Source organism: Tachypleus tridentatus, chromosome 13 (genome assembly GCF_004210375.1).
Source record: "Tachypleus tridentatus isolate NWPU-2018 chromosome 13, ASM421037v1, whole genome shotgun sequence".
Lineage (NCBI taxonomy): Eukaryota > Metazoa > Arthropoda > Merostomata > Xiphosura > Limulidae > Tachypleus > Tachypleus tridentatus.
Window position 1 is genome coordinate 97,877,944 of NC_134837.1, and position 18,526 is coordinate 97,896,469.

At 30.5% G+C, this 18,526-nt stretch overlaps 4 non-coding genes across 4 annotated transcripts; all 4 read right to left on the reverse strand.

Annotated features, from left to right (window-relative positions):
* Nucleotides 1–5,104: 5,104 nt before the first annotated feature.
* TRNAP-AGG (transfer RNA proline (anticodon AGG)) lies at nt 5,105–5,175 on the reverse strand. The gene has a single exon. It is a non-coding gene; the product is annotated as a tRNA-Pro (tRNA).
* A 5,735-nt stretch (nt 5,176–10,910) lies between these two features.
* On the reverse strand, nt 10,911–10,982 carry TRNAP-AGG (transfer RNA proline (anticodon AGG)). Its single transcript has one exon. It is a non-coding gene; the product is annotated as a tRNA-Pro (tRNA).
* Nucleotides 10,983–12,813: 1,831 nt separating this feature from the next.
* TRNAP-UGG (transfer RNA proline (anticodon UGG)) lies at nt 12,814–12,885 on the reverse strand. Its single transcript has one exon. It is a non-coding gene; the product is annotated as a tRNA-Pro (tRNA).
* A 3,747-nt stretch (nt 12,886–16,632) lies between these two features.
* TRNAP-AGG (transfer RNA proline (anticodon AGG)) lies at nt 16,633–16,704 on the reverse strand. Its single transcript has one exon. It is a non-coding gene; the product is annotated as a tRNA-Pro (tRNA).
* Nucleotides 16,705–18,526: the final 1,822 nt, after the last annotated feature.

Genomic DNA, 18,526 nt, shown 5'->3' on the forward strand with positions numbered 1-18,526 from the left:
ACTCTAGTCTTACAATGCTAAATTAGGGACAGCTAACGTATATAACCCTCGTGTATCTTTGCCGGGAATTGAAATAATTTTTGAAAGGTTTCAGTGTAGGTACAAACAATCACCTGGTAAGAGAAATGAAGAATAAAACATTTTACCCAATTCTTGATTAACATTTACATGTTTTTTCTATTATCTTGGGTCACTGTGTCATTGAGAAATTTAATGATTTTCTTTCTGTGATAACCAAATAAACCTCACAACTATTTCATAATGTATATATACAATTACAATGTTACGTCTTCACGAAATTGTCGGAGTGAAAGATTTTCAAACAGACCAGAAAGTATCGATCTAAAATATAATGCATGTAGAAAATTGTGGCTTATATGCAATGCATGAAAATATTATAATAAGTATAATTCAAGCGAAGTGTATAAAACGTATTTCAAATATTTTACGTCGCGGCGAGATTTTTATTAAATTCAGAAAAGTACATACAGAAGATAATATTGCTAATAAAAACAAAATGTCGCGCCATCTGTTGTGTTATAAATATATTTATGCTCCTCTTTATACAGTCTCACAATGATCTTTTTATGTACATATAATTACTATCTTCTATTACTGGAAAATAATTCATAAATATTTTATAACCTTCGTACTTTTCAGCCTAATACAACATTAGAAAGACATTATACGTATAAAATTAGAAGAAGTACATTGTCAAAATTGCATAATAACACCTAAGAAAGTGTAAATTTTCATTACCCTGCAAACCTTTTGAAATTTATAGTAAATATATCACGTTTTCATTTACTCATTTAAAAAAAAAAAATGGATAGTCGTTCAAATATAAAAGCTAGGCCATAACCCTATGTGTTAAAACCTAAAAGCACTGTTAAAATTTCATTCCAAAACAACTAGTTTAGATATTTTACTGTATATTTAATGTAAGTAGTAACACATGATTACACAATTAAAATTTTATTGATTATATTCTTAAGATCTTACGTTATTTGTAACAGAGATGTCATAGGTAATATTTGTATTTTTACTCTCGAGTTAATTCTGAAAACGATGTGCAATAGACCTAGGAGAATAATAACGAAAGAAGCTCAATTGGGGCGTAAAGTTTAGTAACCTGGATATTATCATGAATTTTATTTGAAATCATACGTTTCTAAATTCATCTTACACGAAAATGTGAAACACACACCGATTACACTAGCTGAATAATGAAATGTCATACCTTAATTTATAATATCCCAAACCTAAGCCTCAAAACAGAGAACGCGATTTTGCATTAATCATGGACTCGAAAAATAAAAGTGGGGATGCGACGTACGAGTTTGTTTTTTCTTTGTATTGGAATTTCACGCAAAGCTACACGAGGGCTATCTGCGCTAGCTGTCCCTTATTTAGCAGTGTAAGACTAGAGGAAAGGCAGCTAGTCATCACCACCCACCGCCAACTTTAGGGCTACTCTTTTACCAACGAATAGTGAGTTACGTACGAGATGCGTCACTCTTCTAACACAGAAAATAAAACTGTTTATTAAATGAAATAAGTACTTACTAGAGAGCCAGAGTAAAATAGCAACAAAAGAACAATAAAAACTCGGAAAGAAATAACGTTTTGTCTTATTATTAATGACTTTTTTCTGAAACTTCTTACAACGAATTGACAAAACATTCTCTTTAAATAAAATACCTGTTGAATGTATCATTTCTTCTCAGTTTCTAAAACATTTTCTAAACTGCACTGTTTTGTTCACAATTATATTGATTGCGTGTAAATATTTTCTTACATTAATGTCGAATAAAGAAAGTTTATATAGATAACTCAGGGAGTGGAAAAGCCAAAACTAATTTTAATATTGTTCACGATTACTAGAAGAACAGTACCCGGAAGTATATGACATTGTTGGATTTAGAGAACATTACATTTTCCCACAAATAGTTTTCAAAAATATCAAGTGTTCTTTTATAGAAACATAGCGACATTTTATCGCCTTTTTCTACTATCATACTAGAAGAAGCAAATTATTTTCGATCATGGACCGCGTTGAAAAGTCGTTTTCCTTTACAATTAATAATTTTAAATATTCGTAGTTAGGAACTCGAAAAAATACATTGAAACTGCATAATTTACTTTTAACTAAAACAGTTTCATTATTGTTTGAAAAATGTCTTCAAAATACCTTCGAATATTATTTTCGAAATGCATAACAATGACTCAGAAAGAACAAATTTTCATTGATCATTTTCCATGTCAGCTTTCTTCAAACCTTTTAAATCTTATAGGAAATATGTGATATTTTCCTTTATTTATTAACTTTTTAAACACATTGAACCTATAAAAAAAAGGCAGTCGATGAAATGTCAAAGTAATTACTGTATTATATACTATTCTCATCGATTCACTATTTAGTTGAGAGAAGTTACGTACATTATCTTATTTACCTGTAGTTAATTTTGATTTCACATTCGACCTGTGTCTTAATATCTCTAACACACGTAAGCTATTAATAGTCCATGTTTGTTTGAGTCTTTCGAAATAAAGTTGTAGATTTTCTTCTGATCGCAATGTCTTGTAAAGACGTTATATTTTAAAGTAGCACAAAAAGTACAACATGTAAAATCAGTACAAACATTCTAGGGTGTGAAAATGACAAAGAGATGTTTAATTCTTCGAGAATATAAATACCCCTGAAGTTTTTTTTAATGTCGATTTTAATCTGAGTAATAATTTAACCTAGTGGCACAAAATCATTTTTGAGAAAGATGTGAAATGAAATATTTGACCGAAATGTATACTTGAATTTATATTTTTCCACACTAATTTATTTCTATATGGAAAACTCTAGAACAAACGCACTCGTTTAAAGAAATACAGTACCTCTCCACTCCATCATACAATTACTAAATGTACCGTTCTTGACAGAAATTGTGTCATGAATCTTTTGAACCTTTCGTTTCTGCTCAGAAAGCCTCCGTGATGTCGTAGAATAGAAATTAATTAAATTTGGAAACAGTTCATTCACTACCACCTTTATAAAACCAGGAATATACAACATAAATTTTCCTGACCATACTTTCCCAAACATAAAGTTGCAAGAGTCAATACAAGTGTCTCAAAGCAAGCCTCGTGTCTCTTCTCTGAGAGTACGCAAGTCACTAATACCGAGGAAGACAATTTAAAATTCAAATGTGCTCGTCCAGGATTTGAACCCGGGACCTCTCGCACCCTAAGCGAGAATCATAACCCTAGACCAACGAGCCGTGACAAGTGTTTAAAGATAGGGTAAATTATTCTATGACTGATATTGTTCTTCCGAAATTCAAATTGTATTGTCATATAAAATCAGATGGTGGACTATCATTTCCAATAAGTTTCGTCCTTCCACGTCTAATTAAATCATTGTACTCAAATTATTATTATATCAATTTTACAGAGTTCTTACGTAATGACGTAAAAGACTAATGCAGAAAAAGTATGATAAGAAAACATCGATTTACTTCACAAATGTTGATGCATATACGGAATTGTCAATGAGTTGTACTTCTTCAATAAATATTCAATGTCGGAATCACAAAAAGACCCATAACAACTTCTACAAAACAGCACCGAATAACGGTTTCTTACATTATTAGAAACTTATTCTCAAACATTTTTGCAACAAGATGTTCAAATTTTAGCATTAAATAAAATATAGCTTCAGTATATATTTGGTTGTTATATTCTAAAACTATCTCTAAGCTGTTTAGGTTTGTTCACTCTTATTATTTTTATATCGTGGAAATATTTTCTAAAGTTAATGTCGAATAAATCAGGTTTCTTTTAATAACTTATGGCGTGGAAAAGTCAAAATTAATATAATTTTTGTTTACGATTAGTATTAGAACACTTCCCTAAAATATGTGACTGTTTTATTTTAAAATATTTCATTCTGCTACTAATATATTGCAAAAATATCAATTATTATTTGGTTAAAAGATATTGATATTTCATCGAATTTTCCTACTACCATACTAGATGAAGCAATTTATTTTCGATCAATGACCGCTTTCAAAAGTCGATTTTCTTTAAAAACTACCAATTTTACATATTCGTAGTTAGGAACTCGAAAAAATACTTTCAAAATGTATAACTTACTTTTACCTAAAGGTATTTAATTATTCCTTGTAAAATATCTCGAAAATACCTTGGAATATTATATTAGGAATGGATAAGAATGACTCAAAAAAGTACAAATTTTCATTTACTGTTTTCCACGTCAGCTGTCTTCAGACGTCTCAATTTCATAGGAACTATGTCATGTTTGCATTTGTTTGTTAACTTTTTGATCACGTTGTACTTACAATGAAGAGGCAGTAAATTTAGAGTTCACATTCAACCTGTATCTTAATATCTCTAACACGTGTAAGCTATCCTTAGTCGTTGTTTGTTTGAGTGTTTCGAATAAAAGTTGTAGGTTTTCTTCTGATTGCCATTTCTTGTAATGACGATATGTTATAGAGAAGCTCAAACAGTAGAACGGGTAAAACAGTACAAACATTTTACGGGGTGAAAATGACAAAAAGATGTTTAAATTTTCGAGAATATATATACCCCTGAAGTTTTTTTAATGTCGATTTTAATCTGAGTAATAATTTAACCTAGTGGCACAAATTCATTTTTGAGAAAGATGTGAAATGAAATATTTGACCGAAATGTATACTTGAATTTATATTTTTCCACACTAATTTATTTCTATATGAAAAACTCTAGAACAAACGCACTCGTTTAAAGAAATACAGTACCTCTCCACTCCATCATACCATTACTAAATGTACCGTTCTTGACAGAAATTGTGTCATGAATCTTTTGAACCTTTCGTTTCTGCTCAGAAAGCCTCCGTGATGTCGTAGAATAGAAATTAATTAAATTTGGAAACAGTTCATTCACTACAACCTTTATAAAACCAGGAATATACAACATAAATTTTCCTGACCATACTTTCCCAAACATAAAGTTGCAAGAGTCAATACAAGTGTCTCAAAGCAAGCCTCGTGTCTCTTCTCTGAGAGTACGCAAGTCACTAATACCGAGGAAGACAATTTAAAATTCAAATGGGCTCGTCCGGGATTTGAACCGGGACCTCTCGCACCCTAAGCGAGAATCATACCCCTAGACCAACGAGCCGTGACAAGTGTTTAAAGATAGGGTAAATTATTCTATGACTGATATTGTTCTTCCGAAATTCAAATTGTATTGTCATATAAAATCAGATGGTGGACTATCATTTCCAATAAGTTTCGTCCTTCCACGTCTAATTAAATCATTGTACTCAAATTATTATTATATCAATTTTACAGAGTTCTTACGTAATGACGTAAAAGACTAATGCAGAAAAATTATGATAAGAAAACATCGATTTACTTCACAAATGTTGATGCATATACGGAATTGTCAATGAGTTGTACTTCTTCAATAAATATTCAATGTCGGAATCACAAAGAGACCCATAACAACTTCTACAAAACAGCACCGAATAACGGTTTCTTATAATATTAGAAACTTATTCTCAAACATTTTTGCAACAAGTTGTTCAAATTTTAGCATTAAATAAAATATAGCTTCAGTATATATTTGGTTGTTATATTCTAAAACTATCTCTAAGCTGTTTAGGTTTGTTCACTCTTATTATTTTTATATCGTGGAAATATTTTCTAAAGTTAATGTCGAATAAATCATGTTTCTTTTAATAACTTATGGCGTGGAAAAGTCAAAATTAATATAATTTTTGTTTACGATTAGTATTAGAACACTTCCCTAAAATATGTGACTGTTTTATTTTAAAACATTTCATTCTGCTTCTAATATATTAGAAAAATATCAATTATTATTTGGTAAAGAGATATTGATATTTCATCGACTTTCACTACTACCATACTAGAAGAAGCAATTTATTTTCGATCAATGACCGCTTTCAAAAGTCGTTTCTCTTTAAAAACTACCAATTTTACATATTCTTAGTTAGGAACTCGAAAAAATACTTTCAAAATGTATAACTTACTTTTACCTAAAGGTATTTAATTATTCCTTGTAAAATATCTCGAAAATACCTTGGAATATTATATTAGGAATGGATAAGAATGACTCAAAAAGAACAAATTTTCATTTACTGTTTACCACGTCAGCTGTCTTCAGACGTCTCAATTTCATAGGAACTATGTCATGTTTGCATTTGTTTGTTAACTTTTTGATCACGTTGTACTTACAATGAAGAGGCAGTAAATTTAGAGTTCACATTCAACCTGTATCTTAATATCTCTAACACGTGTAAGCTATCCTTAGTCGTTGTTTGTTTGAGTGTTTCGAATAAAAGTTGTAGGTTTTCTTCTGATTGCCATTTCTTGTAATGACGATATGTTATAGAGAAGCTCAAACAGTAGAACGGGTAAAACAGTACAAACATTTTACGGGGTGAAAATGACAAAAAGATGTTTAAATTTTCGAGAATATATATACCCCTGAAGTTTTTTTAATGTCGATTTTAATCTGAGTAATAATTTAACCTAGTGGCACAAATTCATTTTTGAGAAAGATGTGAAATGAAATATTTGACCGAAATGTATACTTGAATTTATATTTTTCCACACTAATTTATTTCTATATGAAAAACTCTAGAACAAACGCACTCGTTTAAAAAAATACAGTACCTCTCCACTCCATCATACCATTACTAAATGTACCGTTCTTGACAGAAATTGTGTCATGAATCTTTTGAACCTTTCGTTTCTGCTCAGAAAGCCTCCGTGATGTCGTAGAATAGAAATTAATTAAATTTGAAAACAGTTCATTCACTACAACCTTTATAAAACCAGGAATATACAACATAAATTTTCCTGACCATATTTTCCCAAACATAAACTTGCAAGAGTCAATACAAGTGTCTCAAAGCAAGCTTCGTGTCTCTTCTCTGAGAGTACGCAAGTCACTAATACCGAGGAAGACAATTTAAAATTCAAATGGGCTCGTCCGGGATTTCAACCCGGGACCTCTCGCACCCTAACCGAGAATCATACCCCTAGACCAACGAGCCGTGACAAGTGTTTAAAGATAGGGTAAATTATTTTATGACTGATATTGTTCTTCCGAAATTCAAATTGTATTGTCATATAAAATCAGATGGTGGACTATCATTTCCAATAAGTTTCGTCCTTCCACGTCTAATTAAATCATTGTACTCAAATTATTATTATATCAATTTTACAGAGTTCTTACGTAATGACGTAAAAGACTAATGCAGAAAAATTATGATAAGAAAACATCGATTTACTTCACAAATGTTGATGCATATACGGAATTGTCAATGAGTTGTACTTCTTCAATAAATATTCAATGTCGGAATCACAAAGAGACCCATAACAACTTCTACAAAACAGCACCGAATAACGGTTTCTTATAATATTAGAAACTTATTCTCAAACATTTTTGCAACAAGTTGTTCAAATTTTAGCATTAAATAAAATATAGCTTCAGTATATATTTGGTTGTTATATTCTAAAACTATCTCTAAGCTGTTTAGGTTTGTTCACTCTTATTATTTTTATATCGTGGAAATATTTTCTAAAGTTAATGTCGAATAAATCATGTTTCTTTTAATAACTTATGGCGTGGAAAAGTCAAAATTAATATAATTTTTGTTTACGATTAGTATTAGAACACTTCCCTAAAATATGTGACTGTTTTATTTTAAAACATTTCATTCTGCTTCTAATATATTAGAAAAATATCAATTATTATTTGGTAAAGAGATATTGATATTTCATCGACTTTTACTACTACCATACTAGAAGAAGCAATTTATTTTCGATCAATGACCGCTTTCAAAAGTCGTTTCTCTTTAAAAACTACCAATTTTACATATTCTTAGTTAGGAACTCGAAAAAATACTTTCAAAATGTATAACTTACTTTTACCTAAAGGTATTTAATTATTCCTTGTAAAATATCTCGAAAATACCTTGGAATATTATATTAGGAATGGATAAGAATGACTCAAAAAGAACAAATTTTCATTTACTGTTTACCACGTCAGCTGTCTTCAGACGTCTCAATTTCATAGGAACTATGTCATGTTTGCATTTGTTTGTTAACTTTTTGATCACGTTGTACTTACAATGAAGAGGCAGTAAATTTAGAGTTCACATTCAACCTGTATCTTAATATCTCTAACACGTGTAAGCTATCCTTAGTCGTTGTTTGTTTGAGTGTTTCGAATAAAAGTTGTAGGTTTTCTTCTGATTGCCATTTCTTGTAATGACGATATGTTATAGAGAAGCTCAAACAGTAGAACGGGTAAAACAGTACAAACATTTTACGGGGTGAAAATGACAAAAAGATGTTTAAATTTTCGAGAATATATATACCCCTGAAGTTTTTTTAATGTCGATTTTAATCTGAGTAATAATTTAACCTAGTGGCACAAATTCATTTTTGAGAAAGATGTGAAATGAAATATTTGACCGAAATGTATACTTGAATTTATATTTTTCCACACTAATTTATTTCTATATGAAAAACTCTAGAACAAACGCACTCGTTTAAAGAAATACAGTACCTCTCCACTCCATCATACCATTACTAAATGTACCGTTCTTGACAGAAATTGTGTCATGAATCTTTTGAACCTTTCGTTTCTGCTCAGAAAGCCTCCGTGATGTCGTAGAATAGAAATTAATTAAATTTGGAAACAGTTCATTCACTACAACCTTTATAAAACCAGGAATATACAACATAAATTTTCCTGACCATATTTTCCCAAACATAAACTTGCAAGAGTCAATACAAGTGTCTCAAAGCAAGCTTCGTGTCTCTTCTCTGAGAGTACGCAAGTCACTAATACCGAGGAAGACAATTTAAAATTCAAATGGGCTCGTCCGGGATTTCAACCCGGGACCTCTCGCACCCTAACCGAGAATCATACCCCTAGACCAACGAGCCGTGACAAGTGTTTAAAGATAGGGTAAATTATTCTATGACTGATATTGTTCTTCCGAAATTCAAATTGTATTGTCATATAAAATCAGATGGTGGACTATCATTTCCAATAAGTTTCGTCCTTCCACGTCTAATTAAATCATTGTACTCAAAGTATTATTATATCAATTTTACAGAGTTCTCACGTAATGACGTAAAAGACTAATGCAGAAAAAGTATGATAAGAAAACATCGATTTACTTCACAAATGTTGATGCATATACGGAATTGTCAATGAGTTGTACTTCTTCAATAAATATTCAATGTCGGAATCACAAAGAGACCCATAACAACTTCTACAAAACAGCACCGAATAACGGTTTCTTATAATATTAGAAACTTATTCTCAAACATTTTTGCAACAAGTTGTTCAAATTTTAGCATTAAATAAAATATAGCTTCAGTATATATTTGGTTGTTATATTCTAAAACTATCTCTAAGCTGTTTAGGTTTGTTCACTCTTATTATTTTTATATCGTGGAAATATTTTCTAAAGTTAATGTCGAATAAATCATGTTTCTTTTAATAACTTATGGCGTGGAAAAGTCAAAATTAATATAATTTTTGTTTACGATTAGTATTAGAACACTTCCCTAAAATATGTGACTGTTTTATTTTAAAACATTTCATTCTGCTTCTAATATATTAGAAAAATATCAATTATTATTTGGTAAAGAGATATTGATATTTCATCGACTTTTCCTACTACCATACTAGATGAAGCAATTTATTTTCGATCAATGACCGCTTTCAAAAGTCGTTTCTCTTTAAAAACTACCAATTTTACATATTCGTAGTTAGGAACTCGAAAAAATACTTTCAAAATGTATAACTTACTTTTACCTAAAGGTATTTAATTATTCATTGTAAAATATCTCGAAAATACCTTGGAATATTATATTAGGAATGGATAAGAATGACTCAAAAAGAACAAATTTTCATTTACTGTTTACCACGTCAGCTGTCTTCAGACGTCTCAATTTCATAGGAACTATGTCATGTTTTCATTTGTTTATTAACTTTTTGATCACGTTGTACTTACAATGAAGAGGCAGTCGTTGAAATGTCAAGTAAGTACTGTATTATATATTAATTTTATAGATTCACGTTTCATTTAAGATAAGTTATATGCACTATCTTGTTCATCTGTAATAAATTTAGAGTTCACATTCAACCTGTATCTTAATATCTCTAACACGTGTAAACTATCCTTGGTCGTTGTTTGTTTGAGTCTTTCGAATAAAAGTTGTAGGTTTTCTTCTGATTGCCATTTCTTGTAATGACGATATGTTATAGAGAAGCTCAAACAGTAGAACGGGTAAAACAGTACAAACATTTTACGGGGTGAAAATGACAAAAAGATGTTTAAATTTTCGAGAATATATATACCCCTGAAGTTTTTTTTAATGTCGATTTTAATCTGAGTAATAATTTAACCTAGTGGCACAAATTCATTTTTGAGAAAGATGTGAAATGAAATATTTGACCGAAATGTATACTTGAATTTATATTTTTCCACACTAATTTATTTCTATATGAAAAACTCTAGAACAAACGCACTCGTTTAAAAAAATACAGTACCTCTCCACTCCATCATACCATTACTAAATGTACCGTTCTTGACAGAAATTGTGTCATGAATCTTTTGAACCTTTCGTTTCTGCTCAGAAAGCCTCCGTGATGTCGTAGAATAGAAATTAATTAAATTTGGAAACAGTTCATTCACTACCACCTTTATAAAACCAGGAATATACAACATAAATTTTCCTGACCATACTTTCCCAAACATAAAGTTGCAAGAGTCAATACAAGTGTCTCAAAGCAAGCCTCGTGTCTCTTCTCTGAGAGTACGCAAGTCACTAATACCGAGGAAGACAATTTAAAATTCAAATGGGCTCGTCCGGGATTTCAACCCGGGACCTCTCGCACCCTAAGCGAGAATCATACCCCTAGACCAACGAGCCGTGACAAGTGTTTAAAGATAGGGTAAATTATTCTATGACTGATATTGTTCTTCCGAAATTCAAATTGTATTGTCATATAAAATCAGATGGTGGACTATCATTTCCAATAAGTTTCGTCCTTCCACGTCTAATTAAATCATTGTACTCAAATTATTATTATATCAATTTTACAGAGTTCTTACGTAATGACGTAAAAGACTAATGCAGAAAAATTATGATAAGAAAACATCGATTTACTTCACAAATGTTGATGCATATACGGAATTGTCAATGAGTTGTACTTCTTCAATAAATATTCAATGTCGGAATCACAAAGAGACCCATAACAACTTCTACAAAACAGCACCGAATAACGGTTTCTTATAATATTAGAAACTTATTCTCAAACATTTTTGCAACAAGTTGTTCAAATTTTAGCATTAAATAAAATATAGCTTCAGTATATATTTGGTTGTTATATTCTAAAACTATCTCTAAGCTGTTTAGGTTTGTTCACTCTTATTATTTTTATATCGTGGAAATATTTTCTAAAGTTAATGTCGAATAAATCATGTTTCTTTTAATAACTTATGGCGTGGAAAAGTCAAAATTAATATAATTTTTGTTTACGATTAGTATTAGAACACTTCCCTAAAATATGTGACTGTTTTATTTTAAAACATTTCATTCTGCTTCTAATATATTAGAAAAATATCAATTATTATTTGGTAAAGAGATATTGATATTTCATCGACTTTTACTACTACCATACTAGAAGAAGCAATTTATTTTCGATCAATGACCGCTTTCAAAAGTCGTTTCTCTTTAAAAACTACCAATTTTACATATTCTTAGTTAGGAACTCGAAAAAATACTTTCAAAATGTATAACTTACTTTTACCTAAAGGTATTTAATTATTCCTTGTAAAATATCTCGAAAATACCTTGGAATATTATATTAGGAATGGATAAGAATGACTCAAAAAGAACAAATTTTCATTTACTGTTTACCACGTCAGCTGTCTTCAGACGTCTCAATTTCATAGGAACTATGTCATGTTTGCATTTGTTTGTTAACTTTTTGATCACGTTGTACTTACAATGAAGAGGCAGTAAATTTAGAGTTCACATTCAACCTGTATCTTAATATCTCTAACACGTGTAAGCTATCCTTAGTCGTTGTTTGTTTGAGTGTTTCGAATAAAAGTTGTAGGTTTTCTTCTGATTGCCATTTCTTGTAATGACGATATGTTATAGAGAAGCTCAAACAGTAGAACGGGTAAAACAGTACAAACATTTTACGGGGTGAAAATGACAAAAAGATGTTTAAATTTTCGAGAATATATATACCCCTGAAGTTTTTTTAATGTCGATTTTAATCTGAGTAATAATTTAACCTAGTGGCACAAAATCATTTTTGAGAAAGATGTGAAATGAAATATTTGACCGAAATGTATACTTGAATTTATATTTTTCCACACTAATTTATTTCTATATGAAAAACTCTAGAACAAACGCACTCGTTTAAAAAAATACAGTACCTCTCCACTCCATCATACCATTACTAAATGTACCGTTCTTGACAGAAATTGTGTCATGAATCTTTTGAACCTTTCGTTTCTGCTCAGAAAGCCTCCGTGATGTCGTAGAATAGAAATTAATTAAATTTGGAAACAGTTCATTCACTACCACCTTTATAAAACCAGGAATATACAACATAAATTTTCCTGACCATACTTTCCCAAACATAAAGTTGCAAGAGTCAATACAAGTGTCTCAAAGCAAGCCTCGTGTCTCTTCTCTGAGAGTACGCAAGTCACTAATACCGAGGAAGACAATTTAAAATTCAAATGGGCTCGTCCGGGATTTGAACCCGGGACCTCTCGCACCCAAAGCGAGAATCATACCCCTAGACCAACGAGCCGTGACAAGTGTTTAAAGATAGGGTAAATTATTCTATGACTGATATTGTTCTTCCGAAATTCAAATTGTATTGTCATATAAAATCAGATGGTGGACTATCATTTCCAATAAGTTTCGTCCTTCCACGTCTAATTAAATCATTGTACTCAAATTATTATAATATCAATTTTACAGAGTTCTTACGTAATGACGTAAAAGACTAATGCAGAAAAATTATGATAAGAAAACATCGATTTACTTCACAAATGTTGATGCATATACGGAATTGTCAATGAGTTGTACTTCTTCAATAAATATTCAATGTCGGAATCACAAAGAGACCCATAACAACTTCTACAAAACAGCACCGAATAACGGTTTCTTATAATATTAGAAACTTATTCTCAAACATTTTTGCAACAAGTTGTTCAAATTTTAGCATTAAATAAAATATAGCTTCAGTATATATTTGGTTGTTATATTCTAAAACTATCTCTAAGCTGTTTAGGTTTGTTCACTCTTATTATTTTTATATCGTGGAAATATTTTCTAAAGTTAATGTCGAATAAATCATGTTTCTTTTAATAACTTATGGCGTGGAAAAGTCAAAATTAATATAATTTTTGTTTACGATTAGTATTAGAACACTTCCCTAAAATATGTGACTGTTTTATTTTAAAACATTTCATTCTGCTTCTAATATATTAGAAAAATATCAATTATTATTTGGTAAAGAGATATTGATATTTCATCGACTTTTACTACTACCATACTAGAAGAAGCAATTTATTTTCGATCAATGACCGCTTTCAAAAGTCGTTTCTCTTTAAAAACTACCAATTTTACATATTCTTAGTTAGGAACTCGAAAAAATACTTTCAAAATGTATAACTTACTTTTACCTAAAGGTATTTAATTATTCCTTGTAAAATATCTCGAAAATACCTTGGAATATTATATTAGGAATGGATAAGAATGACTCAAAAAGAACAAATTTTCATTTACTGTTTACCACGTCAGCTGTCTTCAGACGTCTCAATTTCATAGGAACTATGTCATGTTTGCATTTGTTTGTTAACACGTTGTACTTACAATTTTGATCACGTTGTACTTACAATGAAGAGGCAGTAAATTTAGAGTTCACATTCAACCTGTATCTTAATATCTCTAACACGTGTAAGCTATCCTTAGTCGTTGTTTGTTTGAGTGTTTCGAATAAAAGTTGTAGGTTTTCTTCTGATTGCCATTTCTTGTAATGACGATATGTTATAGAGAAGCTCAAACAGTAGAACGGGTAAAACAGTACAAACATTTTACGGGGTGAAAATGACAAAAAGATGTTTAAATTTTCGAGAATATATATACCCCTGAAGTTTTTTTAATGTCGATTTTAATCTGAGTAATAATTTAACCTAGTGGCACAAATTCATTTTTGAGAAAGATGTGAAATGAAATATTTGACCGAAATGTGTACTTGAATTTATATTTTTCCACACTGATTTATTTCTATATGAAAAACTCTAGAACAAACGCACTCGTTTAAAGAAATACAGTACTTCTCCACTCCATCATACCATTACTAAATGTACCGTTCTTGACAGAAATTGTGTCATGAATCTTTTGAACCTTTCGTTTCTGCTCAGAAAGCCTCCGTGATGTCGTAGAATAGAAATTAATTAAATTTGGAAACAGTTCATTCACTACCACCTTTATAAAACCAGGAATATACAACATAAATTTTCCTGACCATACTTTCCCAAACATAAACTTGCAAGAGTCAATACAAGTGTCTCAAAGCAAGCTTCGTGTCTCTTCTCTGAGAGTACGCAAGTCACTAATACCGAGGAAGACAATTTAAAATTCAAATGGGCTCGTCCGGGATTTCAACCGGGACCTCTCGCACCCTAAGCGAGAATCATACCCCTAGACCAACGAGCCGTGACAAGTGTTTAAAGATAGGGTAAATTATTTTATGACTGATATTGTTCTTCCGAAATTCAAATTGTATTGTCATATAAAATCAGATGGTGGACTATCATTTCCAATAAGTTTCGTCCTTCCACGTCTAATTAAATCATTGTACTCAAATTATTATTATATCAATTTTACAGAGTTCTTACGTAATGACGTAAAAGACTAATGCAGAAAAATTATGATAAGAAAACATCGATTTACTTCACAAATGTTGATGCATATACGGAATTGTCAATGAGTTGTACTTCTTCAATAAATATTCAATGTCGGAATCACAAAGAGACCCATAACAACTTCTACAAAACAGCACCGAATAACGGTTTCTTATAATATTAGAAACTTATTCTCAAACATTTTTGCAACAAGTTGTTCAAATTTTAGCATTAAATAAAATATAGCTTCAGTATATATTTGGTTGTTATATTCTAAAACTATCTCTAAGCTGTTTAGGTTTGTTCACTCTTATTATTTTTATATCGTGGAAATATTTTCTAAAGTTAATGTCGAATAAATCATGTTTCTTTTAATAACTTATGGCGTGGAAAAGTCAAAATTAATATAATTTTTGTTTACGATTAGTATTAGAACACTTCCCTAAAATATGTGACTGTTTTATTTTAAAACATTTCATTCTGCTTCTAATATATTAGAAAAATATCAATTATTATTTGGTAAAGAGATATTGATATTTCATCGACTTTTACTACTACCATACTAGAAGAAGCAATTTATTTTCGATCAATGACCGCTTTCAAAAGTCGTTTCTCTTTAAAAACTACCAATTTTACATATTCTTAGTTAGGAACTCGAAAAAATACTTTCAAAATGTATAACTTACTTTTACCTAAAGGTATTTAATTATTCCTTGTAAAATATCTCGAAAATACCTTGGAATATTATATTAGGAATGGATAAGAATGACTCAAAAAGAACAAATTTTCATTTACTGTTTACCACGTCAGCTGTCTTCAGACGTCTCAATTTCATAGGAACTATGTCATGTTTGCATTTGTTTGTTAACTTTTTGATCACGTTGTACTTACAATGAAGAGGCAGTAAATTTAGAGTTCACATTCAACCTGTATCTTAATATCTCTAACACGTGTAAGCTATCCTTAGTCGTTGTTTGTTTGAGTGTTTCGAATAAAAGTTGTAGGTTTTCTTCTGATTGCCATTTCTTGTAATGACGATATGTTATAGAGAAGCTCAAACAGTAGAACGGGTAAAACAGTACAAACATTTTACGGGGTGAAAATGACAAAAAGATGTTTAAATTTTCGAGAATATATATACCCCTGAAGTTTTTTTAATGTCGATTTTAATCTGAGTAATAATTTAACCTAGTGGCACAAATTCATTTTTGAGAAAGATGTGAAATGAAATATTTGACCGAAATGTATACTTGAATTTATATTTTTCCACACTAATTTATTTCTATATGAAAAACTCTAGAACAAACGCACTCGTTTAAAGAAATACAGTACCTCTCCACTCCATCATACCATTACTAAATGTACCGTTCTTGACAGAAATTGTGTCATGAATCTTTTGAACCTTTCGTTTCTGCTCAGAAAGCCTCCGTGATGTCGTAGAATAGAAATTAATTAAATTTGGAAACAGTTCATTCACTACCACCTTTATAAAACCAGGAATATACAACATAAATTTTCCTGACCATACTTTCCCAAACATAAAGTTGCAAGAGTCAATACAAGTGTCTCAAAGCAAGCCTCGTGTCTCTTCTCTGAGAGTACGCAAGTCACTAATACCGAGGAAGACAATTTAAAATTCAAATGGGCTCGTCCGGGATTTGAACCCGGGACCTCTCGCACCCTAAGCGAGAATCATACCCCTAGACCAACGAGCCGTGACAAGTGTTTAAAGATAGGGTAAATTATTCTATGACTGATATTGTTCTTCCGAAATTCAAATTGTATTGTCATATAAAATCAGATGGTGGACTATCATTTCCAATAAGTTTCGTCCTTCCACGTCTAATTAAATCATTGTACTCAAATTATTATTATATCAATTTTACAGAGTTCTTACGTAATGACGTAAAAGACTAATGCAGAAAAATTATGATAAGAAAACATCGATTTACTTCACAAATGTTGATGCATATACGGAATTGTCAATGAGTTGTACTTCTTCAATAAATATTCAATGTCGGAATCACAAAGAGACCCATAACAACTTCTACAAAACAGCACCGAATAACGGTTTCTTATAATATTAGAAACTTATTCTCAAACATTTTTGCAACAAGTTGTTCAAATTTTAGCATTAAATAAAATATAGCTTCAGTATATATTTGGTTGTTATATTCTAAAACTATCTCTAAGCTGTTTAGGTTTGTTCACTCTTATTATTTTTATATCGTGGAAATATTTTCTAAAGTTAATGTCGAATAAATCATGTTTCTTTTAATAACTTATGGCGTGGAAAAGTCAAAATTAATATAATTTTTGTTTACGATTAGTATTAGAACACTTCCCTAAAATATGTGACTGTTTTATTTTAAAACATTTCATTCTGCTTCTAATATATTAGAAAAATATCAATTATTATTTGGTAAAGAGATATTGATATTTCATCGACTTTTACTACTACCATACTAGAAGAAGCAATTTATTTTCGATCAATGACCGCTTTCAAAAGTCGTTTCTCTTTAAAAACTACCAATTTTACATATTCGTAGTTAGGAACTCGAAAAAATACTTTCAAAATGTATAACTTACTTTTACCTAAAGGTATTTAATTATTCCTTGTAAAATATCTCGAAAATACCTTGGAATATTATATTAGGAATGGATAAGAATGACTCAAAAAGAACAAATTTTCATTTACTGTTTACCACGTCAGCTGTCTTCAGACGTCTCAATTTCATAGGAACTATGTCATGTCATGTTTGCATTTGTTTGTTAACAGTTTTGATCACGTTGTACTTACAATGAAGAGGCAGTAAATTTAGAGTTCACATTCAACCTGTATCTTAATATCTCTAACACGTGTAAACTATCCTTGGTCGTTGTTTGTTTGAGTGTTTCGAATAAAAGTTGTAGGTTTTCTTCTGATTGCCATTTCTTGTAATGACGATATGTTATAGAGAAGCTCAAACAGTAGAACGGGTAAAACAGTACAAACATTTTACGGGGTGAAAATGACAAAAAGATGTTTAAATTTTCGAGAATATATATACCCCTGAAGTTTTTTTTAATGTCGATTTTAATCTGAGTAATAATTTAACCTAGTGGCACAAATTCATTTTTGAGAAAGATGTGAAATGAAATATTTGACCGAAATGTATACTTGAATTTATATTTTTCCACACTAATTTATTTCTATATGAAAAAACTCTAGAACAAACGCACTCGTTTAAAAAATACAGTACCTCTCCACTCCATCATACCATTACTAAATGTACCGTTCTTGACAGAAATTGTGTCATGAATCTTTTGAACCTTTCGTTTCTGCTCAGAAAGCCTCCGTGATGTCGTAGAATAGAAATTAATTAAATTTGGAAACAGTTCATTCACTACCACCTTTATAAAACCAGGAATATACAACATAAATTTTCCTGACCATACTTTCCCAAACATAAAGTTGCAAGAGTCAATACAAGTGTCTCAAAGCAAGCCTCGTGTCTCTTCTCTGAGAGTACGCAAGTCACTAATACCGAGGAAGAC